Source organism: Rhea americana, unplaced genomic scaffold, assembly GCF_003343005.1.
Source record: "Rhea americana isolate MKP2758 unplaced genomic scaffold, rheAme1 scaffold_5, whole genome shotgun sequence".
Lineage (NCBI taxonomy): Eukaryota > Metazoa > Chordata > Aves > Rheiformes > Rheidae > Rhea > Rhea americana.
The window spans coordinates 1854529-1866678 of record NW_028186645.1 but is presented as its reverse complement, the minus strand read 5'-3'; positions in this window follow the sequence as shown (position 1 = coordinate 1866678).

Genomic DNA, 12150 nt, shown 5'->3' with positions numbered 1-12150 from the left:
CATCTTGGTATTCTGGTCAAGCAGATCTGTTTGGAGTTGTAAACAGCCTGGTTAAAACGAGCTGCTTTTCTGAGTAGCTGATTTTAAAGTTTCTTCTTGTGAGGAAATTTTGTTGTTGTTTTGCAGATAAAAATCGAATTTATTTTGAAAAGAGTGTCTGCATCCATGGGGGCAGAATAATATTTTGACAGAGGAAATGCCAATGTTTCTCTGCTTCATTCTCAGCCAAAGTCACTCATCAAGGTATGGGAGGTGGTGGGGGAAGGTCAGGCCCTTGGATTTACATGAAGGATATGTTTCTTCCTGGCTAATGAAGGTTATTTGGGAAGTGCTGGCTTCAAAGAGCACAGATATTATTTCTACTTCTCTTTGGGTAATCAGTTTGCTCAGTGCTCTTACAAATGGGAGAAAACTATTTTTTAAAAAAGAGATAATGCTTGACAATCTGTCCTATGTTAATTTTTAGTCTCCTATGCTGGGCTAAAGTTATTGCTGAGGTGTGTTACAAGCAGCAGATGAAGTGGCAGGGTTTTCCAGGTAACAGTACCTGGCTGCTCCAGTCCAGAATCTCCTTGAGAAAAGTATGAGAATTATCTGGTCTATCAACAGCAAGCAATAGCATCATGAGATGACTCACTTGCTTTCTACATAGCAAGTGTTGATAAGGCTGGTTTTCCTGTTGTTGTTCCACACTCAGACTGTGGAGTATGGTATTCATCAGCTGCTCCTCAGCCTCAAATCTGAGGTGCCCCTGGGTGTCATCTGGCTTCTGACACATTACAGGATTTGAGTGGCCAAACTGCTGGCCTTTAAAAGCCTTATTCAAAAACCCACACATCTAGCATTGCAGTCCCACCCTGCCCCAACACATATTTTTTGTTTGTCCCCATTTGACCTGGTAGGTTAGAGAGGAGGAGAGGGACTGTTAGATGCCAGATGTTGCCAGATGCCTCGCCARAGTCTACGCTGCTGCTCATGGGCTGTTGCAGCTCCTTCTCTAACCTTCTCCTGCAGGGATGCAGTTATGTCTCACCCCTTTCTCGGAGCAGCTTCTCCAACTCCAGCCACAGCAGAAGCTTTCAGTAACAGACAGTAAAACTCAGGGCACCAAAGTGCAACATAGGCACAGCAACTGACAAAACAGACTGACAATTTATTTCACCTTGGAGCAGGAAATGGCTACCAAAAAGCACTGAAGCACTGCATCAGCAAAAGGTTCAGAGATAAAATAAACACTGTAAACATAATACAGCCTTTCATAGTAGGAGAAAGACTGAGGGAGGAGGAACAGTACAGCCTTTGCTGTTTTGACTGGCATCACTGCTTGTCTCTCTCTGACAGGTTGCCAGGTTAAGGTTTTGTTTTGAATTTCCCTTTGAACTGTGGCAACTGTTACCATTGTTACCCTGTTACACTGAATTTAAAACAAAATTTCCACCAGCAGCTTTTTTACCATATGTTTATTTTAGGAGGCAGCAGGCATCTAGGATTTTGTAACAATTGCTTTGAGGGAAGACTTGCAACTACAGGACCTGTCTCAACAAGTAATTATCTAGCTCACAGTACCATCATACACAAGACACTGAATTTACCACTGTTTGCCATTAGATTTAACATAAGTAATCTGAAAATGCAAGKTTTTTTTCTCTTTAATTGAAAGGTTATTATTTCAGGAATTATCCTTCTAAATCCTAAAGCATACACCTGAAGAATTAACASTGAAACTGTTGAATATACTCTAAATGCAAAATTATTTAACAGATCTTCTTAAAGCACTTTCATCTTTTGTCTCCATTTATTAATCTAGCCAATTCCTTGTGACAGTAGTTCCACAGAGAAAAGTGATATGAGGGGCTTACAATAGAGTTTCATAAGGGTTTCATATTAGCACAGCTTTAATTATGAAGTTTTTTTCATGTCTCCAAAATTACCATGGTTTCCTAATTACTTATGGGAAATATTTTATAATGAGGCAATGTGATTGCTATTTACTTAGAGTGTATGTCGCTCTTTCAAATCCTTTAGGTTTGCATGACCAGAAATACTGAAATTACTAAAATCTTTCTATAAGAATACCTTTTTGGTTAAGTCAGATTATTAGTACAGTGATTTGTGGTTCAATAAATGAGTGCTCCCTCTTTGTCTGGATTTCAAGAATGAATGGTCAAGCASCAGTGAGCTCCTAGTCCTAAATAAATTTACTTAAGTATTTAGTGAACTAGTTAGAAGTCACTAGAAGTGGTTGAGAATACAGTACCCATATGGTCTTCTGCACTTACAAAAACTGAARTCTGATGTAATGTTACAGGCATCAGATGATAGTTTATTAATAACAGCTTGTATTTTTGAAAGAACCTAGAAGAGTTAGACTCTCAAATCCAACTGCTCTTTAAAGGGAAATGATTGCTAAATCTCATAGGTTCTTTTGAAATCCCAGACATCATTAAAAGCAAGAGAAGAAGGACACATCTTTCTGACCTTAAAAGGAATCTATTGACAGYAATGCCAGCTCCTTAGTATTGCACAAATGGTCTATTTTTTATGAATGAGAATGAGTGGTCTTTAATCTTAGAATTTAACTGACCTTAACACTCATCATTTGGTTGGTAAAATGAACTTCTTATAGCAAAGTGCTGTAATTTCTTTATTGTTCTGCAGGTAGTTAGATAATTAACTTTGCCTTGTTTAGCTGGATTTCATTTTTTTGAGCATTAACAGGAACAGTTTATATTTGAGAGATTTATGTCACAATRTAACAAATTTTACAAGATTAAGAGACCAGAATGTGAAGAAAGCGGAGCTCCTAGAAGGTAAGCCAAACAAGGCAAGGAGGRGCGAGTTAAGCTGTTCATGAAATATAGATGTATCTTGGGCACCTTGTAATAAAAATAAATACACAAGAAAAAAACAAAAGCATAACTAGACAAAATCCAACAATATAGAAATGGATCTGCCCTGATAAGAATTACCAGTTCTTGTTCTAACAAGACATTGGCTATTGCTCAGAGCCAAGTGATTTCTCTGGGCACAGAAGTTGCCTTCAGTGTTTCAGCTGGAGTGAATTGGAGGGAATTTTCTATTAAAAAATATGACTGGGAAAAAAGGATCAAAAGTAAACTACAAGAATGTATCAGAAGGGAGCCAGTTTCCACTCTTCAGGAAAAAAAAAAAAAAAAAAAAAAACACAAGAGGAACTCTCTTTTCCTCAGTTACTTCCACCTCCTTCCCCCCTACTTATTTGTCTTCAAGTGCCCAGGGTACATCAAGAAATCTGGAAAATGACCACAGAAGAAATAAGATGTAAGAGAGGAAGAACTTGTAACAGATGTTAAGATATGCACAGGGAAAAACAAGTGAAAAATATAAAATTATGTTCAAGATCTTTGATTTTTTTCCTTTATTGACTTGTGCTTTTCATTACATAATATGTGTAATTGAAGTTCAGGTTCTGAACAACAGAGGTGGTGAAGGAAGTTACCAAAAAATAGTTAGGAAGACTTTTGGACTGAAGTACTTCTATCTTTTTCACTTAATCAGTTCAGTTAAATAAAATCTGATAAATTCCTTATAAGAACTAGTAAYTGATGTAGGATATTCTGCTTCAAGAACTCCTCAAATGTAAAATAAAACATATGTAAAGAGAACATACTTCACCATCTCAACAAAATGTTCCCATCTTTTGTATGAAACAAGGAAGCTGCATAAGGTTAGCTAAGTGTCCCTGGATAATCCAGAGGAGGAACTGGAAAAAAACCCCGGCAGTTGAAACTGCAGGAGTTTTTTTTTTTTTTTTGCTAACAGAGCCAACATGGTGTCACTTTGGCCAACTGAGTGGGCTACTGGAACAATGAAAATATTCAGAACAACCAGAAGTGCTCAGGAATATAAAGGGCCAAATTTTCAGAAGATAGAAACCCTTTTAAGCAGACAAAAGAATCAACACGAATTGTACATCTTTTTTTGCCAAAATGCCAYATGCATGTCTGAGAGAAAGGAGGTGGGAAGACAAAAAAAAAAATAGTATATGTCCAGTCCCCTCTTTTTTACAGAGAAAGAAGTACAAGAGGAGCTACATGTGTTTTTAGATCTAAACTTCCAAATATGCAAGCATGAAAATTTGTACGAATGTTATTAGTGATACCACCACTCAGCTTGGATCTGCACTGGAGGAAGGTGTGGAACACAAGGAAATCTAAACCTTGTGTTCAGTGATAATAATTATGCTTAGAAAGGTAGGCACATATTTTTGTACAAACAAACAAATCTTTAAAGACAGAGGGCTGAAAGTGACCACAAAGTTACAGTCTCCTATAGCAGAATTCTAATAGTGGATGGTCACTGGCCCACTGATGACTGAAAAAGAAGAAGTATCTACAGAAGCCAGCAACCCTTCTTGCAACAACTTGATTGGAGGGCTGCCATCCAAATACTCCAGATAGTTGGGATACTAGAAGCCTCTGGAGACTCATCTGGATTTCAGAGGTAAAACATGACTCTAATCTTTTATTTCACTTCTGGTCCTACTTTGGTGGACCCTCTAGATCCTCCCGAGCCCCTTTAATGGAGTATTGTTAAATAAGCCTGAAGACATCTGTCAGACTCAGCTGAATGCCCTGATGGTGTTCAGTGACATCTGCTCCACTGAGTAGCCTTATGTGGATCTGTTCAGAACAAGCCAGCTGTTCAGTCAGTTAGAATGAGCAGTCAGAGATGTATTTGAAGAAATCACAAATATGACAAATAAATATTGCCCTCAGATGAATTGAAAATGGCCTTTGCTGGCAAAAAGCCAGGCATCAAAAGAAAAAGGATTGCTAGCTGAAGGTTGTATGTCTCTCCAAAAGTATTTCCATAGGGACATTTCTTTGGATCAGGGTGATGGGAAGAAGATTTGTCAGCATAAACTCGACATCCACAAGCAGCCCTCTGAGAAGCAGCAGCCAAAAGGGCTTTGTGGCTTCCCTGAGATCTACATTAAATAACTTTGCTGCCAAATCAAGGATTGACTTTGTACACTCTCTACAGTACAAGAGGCTKCATTTCTTGAAGACTGGATGGAATCACTGTTTTCTTTTATATATATATATATCTTCATGGTAAATGATAATATCTTTACAAATAATTTATCTTCTTAAAAAAAAAAAAAAAAAAAAAAAAAAGGTTGTTATTTTTCAGGCCTGACAAATACATTCAAGAAAAGAATATAATAAAAAAAGGAAGTATTCAGAGAAAATGGCCTCTTAAAATGGCCTCTACCTGACTACCTGAGGGATAATCTTGTAAGAGTCAAACTGTCATGAACATTCAGAACAACTTTAAACTAAGAGATCCAAGGAGGAAGACTGGAAGAGAGTTATGTCCAGCTCTCCAGACTTGGTTTTATCACATAGGAAGAAGAAAAGCAGTTTAAACAACAGTACAGCACAGCAAAAAAAAAAAAAAAAAAAAAGACAATAAGCAGAATCTGCAGAGAAAAAGAATTTTGAACAGAGAAGATGGTAGTAGTCATGGTGACAGTTCAGTTACTGAAAGGATTATGCATTATCTAGTTGAAGTGGATGAATTAAGAGAGAGGCAACTTAGATATAAGGAAAATACTGAAAGGTGCATAGTAACAAAACAGAGGCAGTGAATCAATGATGTAGGATATGAAATTACAAAGCAGAGACATAACAAARCATGCTAGAGTATCAGTCATGATTGGAACATAGATATTGAAATACATGATACTTTTCTAGAAAGCTAAATATAAAATTAGAAGTAATGAAGATCACTTCTGCAACTAAAAATTTGTGATAACTTGGATAAAACTGAAGCTTTTAAGGTCAGAATCAATTTGAAAGAAGGGCTGTGAAATGAATGAGGGTCTAAAATTTGTCATTTGACCTCACTAGGGTCAAATCTGTACATGGATAAAGACCTCATTAATATCTTGTTGGAGAGAGAATGGCTATCAAAACTGTGTCATTATGTAGAGATTCCCAGACTAATTTCCCAGACTTGGACTGGAAAAAACATGCTACCAAATATAGTAGGACCCATTTATTCCTGAATGTGATAGCCAACATATTTCTTCAYCATGTGTACCATGACTAATAAGTCCCATTATAAAAAAGGGTTCTGGTCAGCTGGAAATGACAGATCAAGCAAAAGACCTGGGCGTAGAACTTAATCACAAGATTACAGTGAGTCACCAGTACGATGATAAAATGTAATGGGATACTAGCCTGTAGCAAAAGCAAAATATTTCCAAAAGAAGTAAGGAATATTAATGTCATTGTGCAAGATAACAATAAACCACAGCTGGAGTTCAGTTAAGTTTTGTGCAAAGATTAACTCAGACCAGAACAGGTAAAAAGAAGGACAAGTCATCCTTGTTCAGAACTGAGAGTCTACTTTGGGAAAAGAAACAAAAATGGGTGCACAGACAAAATGTGGTTCCTCTCTATGAATTGCATTAGTGTGAGGTAAAAACTAAAGAACTAATTAAAGCACTGGCATGGGAATAAACTGAGTCTAAATTAATTTAGGCAAGAAAAAAGAACACATTTCGTTACAATCATCTGAGTAAAGCTTCCCGAAACAGCTTCCCTTTTTGCTTCCCAAGGTACAAAAGTTAATTCATTGGCTAATGATGAAGGATAATGAGTTTACGTATGGGATTATATGGTACAGTTCCTCCTCAGAGCAGGAGACTGAAGACAGTGATCCAGCAAATCCCTTCCCTTGTGCAATGTCCACACATAATAATTAAACATGTCCAAGATACTGCTTGTCTTCAATAGGTACCACTACGGAATTATTCAAACTACTCACACTGCACAATAAATGTAAGCAAAATTTAGCATTTACTTAATGCTTAGTTCTCTACATGCTGCACAAACCTTTACTGATTTATCCTCGGTCACTATAAGACATTAAGGCATGTTGGTTTTGCTATTTTCATTGCATTTAATGAGATTCACAGGATCTACAGTACAGAAAATGTAGGATTAATAAGAACCAAATCTATGTAGCCCTAATACCATTGAATAGTACTGTTTTCTCATGATATACATTAGATTGTTTCAGTCCATCTTTTCTTTCCTCCTTCCATCCTCCATTCAAAACATGAACATTATATGAAACAAAGGTCGAACGTAGAACCAGGAGATGAAAATGGCTATTTTGTTTTGACATTTACAGTTTAAGCTGGGTTCAAAAGTTAATGGAAAACTACACAATATGTGCTTCTTTCTCCTCTGTCTCAAAGCCAGGCCCAGTACTGTATGCARCTCTATGTGCAGTAAAATTTTCCTTTGGATCTTATTGCGACAAAACGTTATAAAGTTTAAAAAAACAAATCCTTCTGTGTGTTATCTACGGTGGACCTGTGGAATGCACTGCTGTTAGTTGTCACTGAGTCAGTGGCTACGGATGGACTTTTAAAATGAATGTATCATTTTATGACCACTAACAATTTCTGTAGCTATGCAAGTTGGAACAATGAGTTGGGCAGTAATATTGCATTTTTCAGGAAGTAAGTTAATTGTTTGGGAGTATGGGGTCAGAAAGGAATTTCTTCTTAGTTTCATCTATTCACTTTTGGCAGACAGGATTGGGGATATTTCAGCTTTCTCTGACAATAGGGGTAGTTGCTATTGYTGGATCAGGATGGGACATGAGATATGGACTGAGACTCCAGTGCAATATAATTCTCTTCCCTTCCATATGGAATAAGGGTCCTCACTTATACTCCATATAGGACAACTAATATCAGCAAAGAAAACAATTATGTAAAACCGATATAACCATGAGAAAAGTCAGGGTCAGCTTCATAATAAACACAAAAAGGCTATACTCTAAAATTCAGGTAGCTATTTGTGTGTTTTCACCATTCATATACACAGTATGAATATATGAATATACATATAACAATATGCTAATGAAATTTCATGGCTAGTAGCAGAATCTCAATGCTTGCCTCTATGCCCTTCTGCCATAGTTTAAATTTTGAAATGTCATTTGTATATAATCTTCCTCTCCAGCCTATAGAAGGAAATAGCTTGATCATTCTAGGTAATGAGGGGAGCATGTGTAACTCATTGAGAAAGAGATAATTTGGAACTCTCACATCTCACAGACCTCTCACCGAACTTTCACGTCACGTGTATTTCTGCGTTTATACTAAGTAGGCACACTTGAGGTATACAGTTGGATAGGAATGAAGGAGGGGGAAAGAAAACTTATAAACTGGTTATACTTTCCACTTGTGGGTATCTACACTTAAAAGGTAGATTTCTAAGACTTAAACATTTGCAAACCACATCTCTCAGACTGCTCAACTATCACATAATTGCACTTTGAAGCACATAAAATCACATAGAAGACAACTGGAGGACATGTGTTTCTTCCTGAAAAATCAAGCCTTGGGCATTCAGGCTCCTTCTTAATGTACTTAGAGAAAAATACAAAGACGTTTAGAACACAAGCTACAGGAAATGTACTCAGCAGCTTTCTCTTCCGTTCAGTAGAACATGAGTATATCAGTCCCTCAAGGCCATGGACAGTTTTGGTCTGTCTGCCTGTGCTGGACCTATTAGGAAACATTTTGTACAGATTTTAACTACAACATACCCTAAGACACTGTGGAGGACTATACACAGTCAAATACAAAATCAAGTTACCTAACTTACCTGACTAGAAGCTGAGCTTGCTTTCATGCTTGCAGCAAGTCTGCTGTGACACAAATGCTAATATTTTGAGTCATGGGCTGTATGGCAACAAGTGATTTAAAGCATTTTCAAACTGTAATCATAGGTAGATTGCTTGCAGTGAGGTTGCCCATCTGGAAATTTCAGATTCTATTGATTTACTTTCACAGAGATTTTGACACATTAAATGTGTATTTTGACTACACACTGTCTAGGTAAATACTTGCCAAATGAGGAATACGGAAATCAAAACAAGCTTTTGGGTATGTCACTTTATCAGTAACTCTATGGCTACTGGACCAGATCTCAGTTATTACTCCAATTCTCCTCAATAAAAGAGGCAGCACTCAGAAGATTGCCAGTTCTATAAACAAGGGAGTTGCATTTTGAACAGTTTTGTAAGTGTATAACAGTAATTATCTTTCTACTGCATTCAAAACTAGAAGGAGTTAACATTTGAGACCTCTTCACTGGTACTCATTACATAAGGGATGACAGTAGATCAGCCACATTTTCAAATGAATCAAGTAACATTTCTGAAAAAAATATATATATTTTGGTTGGAAAATTTAGAAAAATTGAACATGTCCTAGCCRGAGTAGTAGACTAAAAAGAAAGCCTTTGGGCATCTCTACACACTGAGTTTGATTTAGGAGCCAGGGCTTATGTTCAAAGGGAAGCTAAGAAAAGAGTGAGTTCTCATGAAGTATCAGTCCAAACAACTGGAAATACCTTTTGACCAGCTGTTCCCACTACCTAAGCTTTACACAAGACATACTAAAGAAACAAAGAGAAATTTAAAAACAATGAAAACCCAGTATAGTAGAAGGTTTGGATCCCAAACTGCCTGAACTTGGAAAGGCTTCACACACTCCACTTCTCAGTTGAGCCCATCAGCAGCTTTAAGTGCACTTGTCAATTTAAATTAGACCTTTGCAAGAAAAAATTAAAATATATTTTACCACTAACTCTTGACAGTTAAAAACATCTCAGTTATATGAAATTATGTGTTTCAGAGCATGAAATGTTTAAGCAGAAACAATGTTCTATTTGCATTACATTTGGGGTTTTTTTAGTTACAGTGGTATAAACCAAAAAATTTCACTTCAAGTCAATCTGAAATAGTTTTTTCACTTTTTAGCTCAGCAAATGAAGTGAAAAATTAATTATTCCTACAAATCTAGTGTCCAAATTTTCACTGGAAAGAAGAAGCTGGAGCTTTCTACCAAGTACAAATAATGCTTTACTTTTTCATTTAAACTCACACTAAAATTCAATACATGACTAAGTCAAAGTAAATATGTAGAACAAAACAACTGAGACTAGCTTCCGACTTTCCTACCAATCTCTCTGTTTTAGGAAGCATGATTCTCCCTCTATGGGATATTCACACATATTCTAGCTCGTATATATCACACATCATGTTACATGTGCATACCAGTGTGCCTATACATCCTATACACCTACACATCACCTTCAATCTCCATCCGAAGTTGTTTAAGCTCAGCATCAGGTCTTGCAGAACTGAAAGTGTTAATAAAGTTATGCATTTAATCTTAAGTTTTATTACTGAATGATCTGCCAGAAATTACACTGTGCATTCTCCCCCTTATGTCTGTCAAAAACGCTGGAAGTAACTACTAGAACACATACTTCCTATGCATTAAACTTCATCTCCAAGCATACTGTGCAATCTGGCTTAGTGCTAAATGCATATCAGCTACTATGCAATGAGTCTGAAATATTAAAGCTATATATCATAAAACATGAAGAAGACATTTGTTTTCTACTTCAAGATATTCAACAGCTGTGTTTATTCAGAGGTTTTTTAGCAGATAGGAAATAAGGCATACTGTCTTTTATATAATAGAAGGAAGAATGTTTTTACACTCATTTTCTGTAACCATTAGTTTCTGGATGATTATTTGCTGCTGTCAAGAAGGTGCTTAGAACAACTGCTGAAAGACCTTATTCATGGCAGTAACTGGCAAATYCAGATTTGGGGTAAATCTTATAACAGCACTAAGCACAATAGCACTCAAATACTGCAGCATTTGACATGCCACCCGCAGCACTGGAGTTCATCATTTCTAACAGTTTTTTTCAAAGACCAGAGCCATCTTATTACAGACTAAGAGTTGCCTTTCCAAGATGCTTTGGCTGTTCCACACAGCTCTGGCAAGCCCAGGCAGCTATGGACCTGACCTAACCAATCCTCTGAGGACTTCCCCTATGCAGAGAAATATCAGCGAGTTACAGAGCTCCTGCTGTGACTAATACTCCATCTAACATGATGGCTAAGTGATGGTATTCCTCATGGGCTGCAAGAGCTTACTGGTTTTCAGACAAGCACAAATTAAAACATCTTTCATGTTGTTTTATATTACACTGACTCTCACCAATACCAATTCTCATCTTTCTCTTAGTCTGTGGGCTTGTGCGTTTTTTGTTTGTTCACTGTAGCCTGACGGCAGGCAGAATTTACTAAACAGAACAGAATAATCTCACTTCTGTCCAATGATTGGCACTGAGAGGAACTTTTAAGTTCTGGAAACTCTTAAGGTCTTCTTCATAAAGCTGATGGGGTTCTCAGCATTCTACAGACATTTTTGTAAAATTACCTAGGCAAGAGTGATCCTAGCCAAAACCAAGATTTATTAAAACCAGAGAAAATGGAATTCAAAGAAACAGTTTCCTGAACAGCAGTGAATTTAACACTTCAGTGAACCAGGATTTCTACGATGGCACATGGCAGTGGAGAGTCAGACCTCTAACTTCAGGTAGTTTACAAAATAGGGATATCTAATACACATATCACACATTTCATATATTTCATGCTCACCTAAATACACATTCAGGTATATACATTTGCCAGTACGATATCACAGTCTCTTAAAACTTAATAGGTCATTAATAATAACAAAAAATCATGGATTCACATTGCTGTGTAAATTACTGGAACAACTGACATCAAAGTTGTAAAAAAGAGACAAGCTTTAATGAACATCAGAGGTTCTGTTTCTTTCTGGCTCTATCATTTGCCCTAGTAAAAAGACATTACCTCTCTACACAGACTTTTGCCCTACCCTGATTTATAGCATTCTATGTACTTAAATATGTACCCACCTCAGAGACTTAAAAAATTCAAAGTATCTTCTATATATGTATACCCATTAGACTTTCCTACTGCTAATCCCATGTAGAGAAGGGAAGTACAAAGATAAAGCTGTCACTAACAAGCCAAAGAATCTATGCAATGGAAGTATTCATAGAAAGATCTTGACCTCAGTACAGCATGGTAAGATCTACAAGGCCATGTTCTGTAGGGTCACTGCTGCTGAGCGAGGCCAGCTCTGTGTCTGCCTGATTTTTCCCAAACTGGATGATGTYGTCTGCTCATAGCAGGAAAGAGAAAGTCAGTGTCCACTGCAGGCAGATGTGCTGGAGAACAGACAGA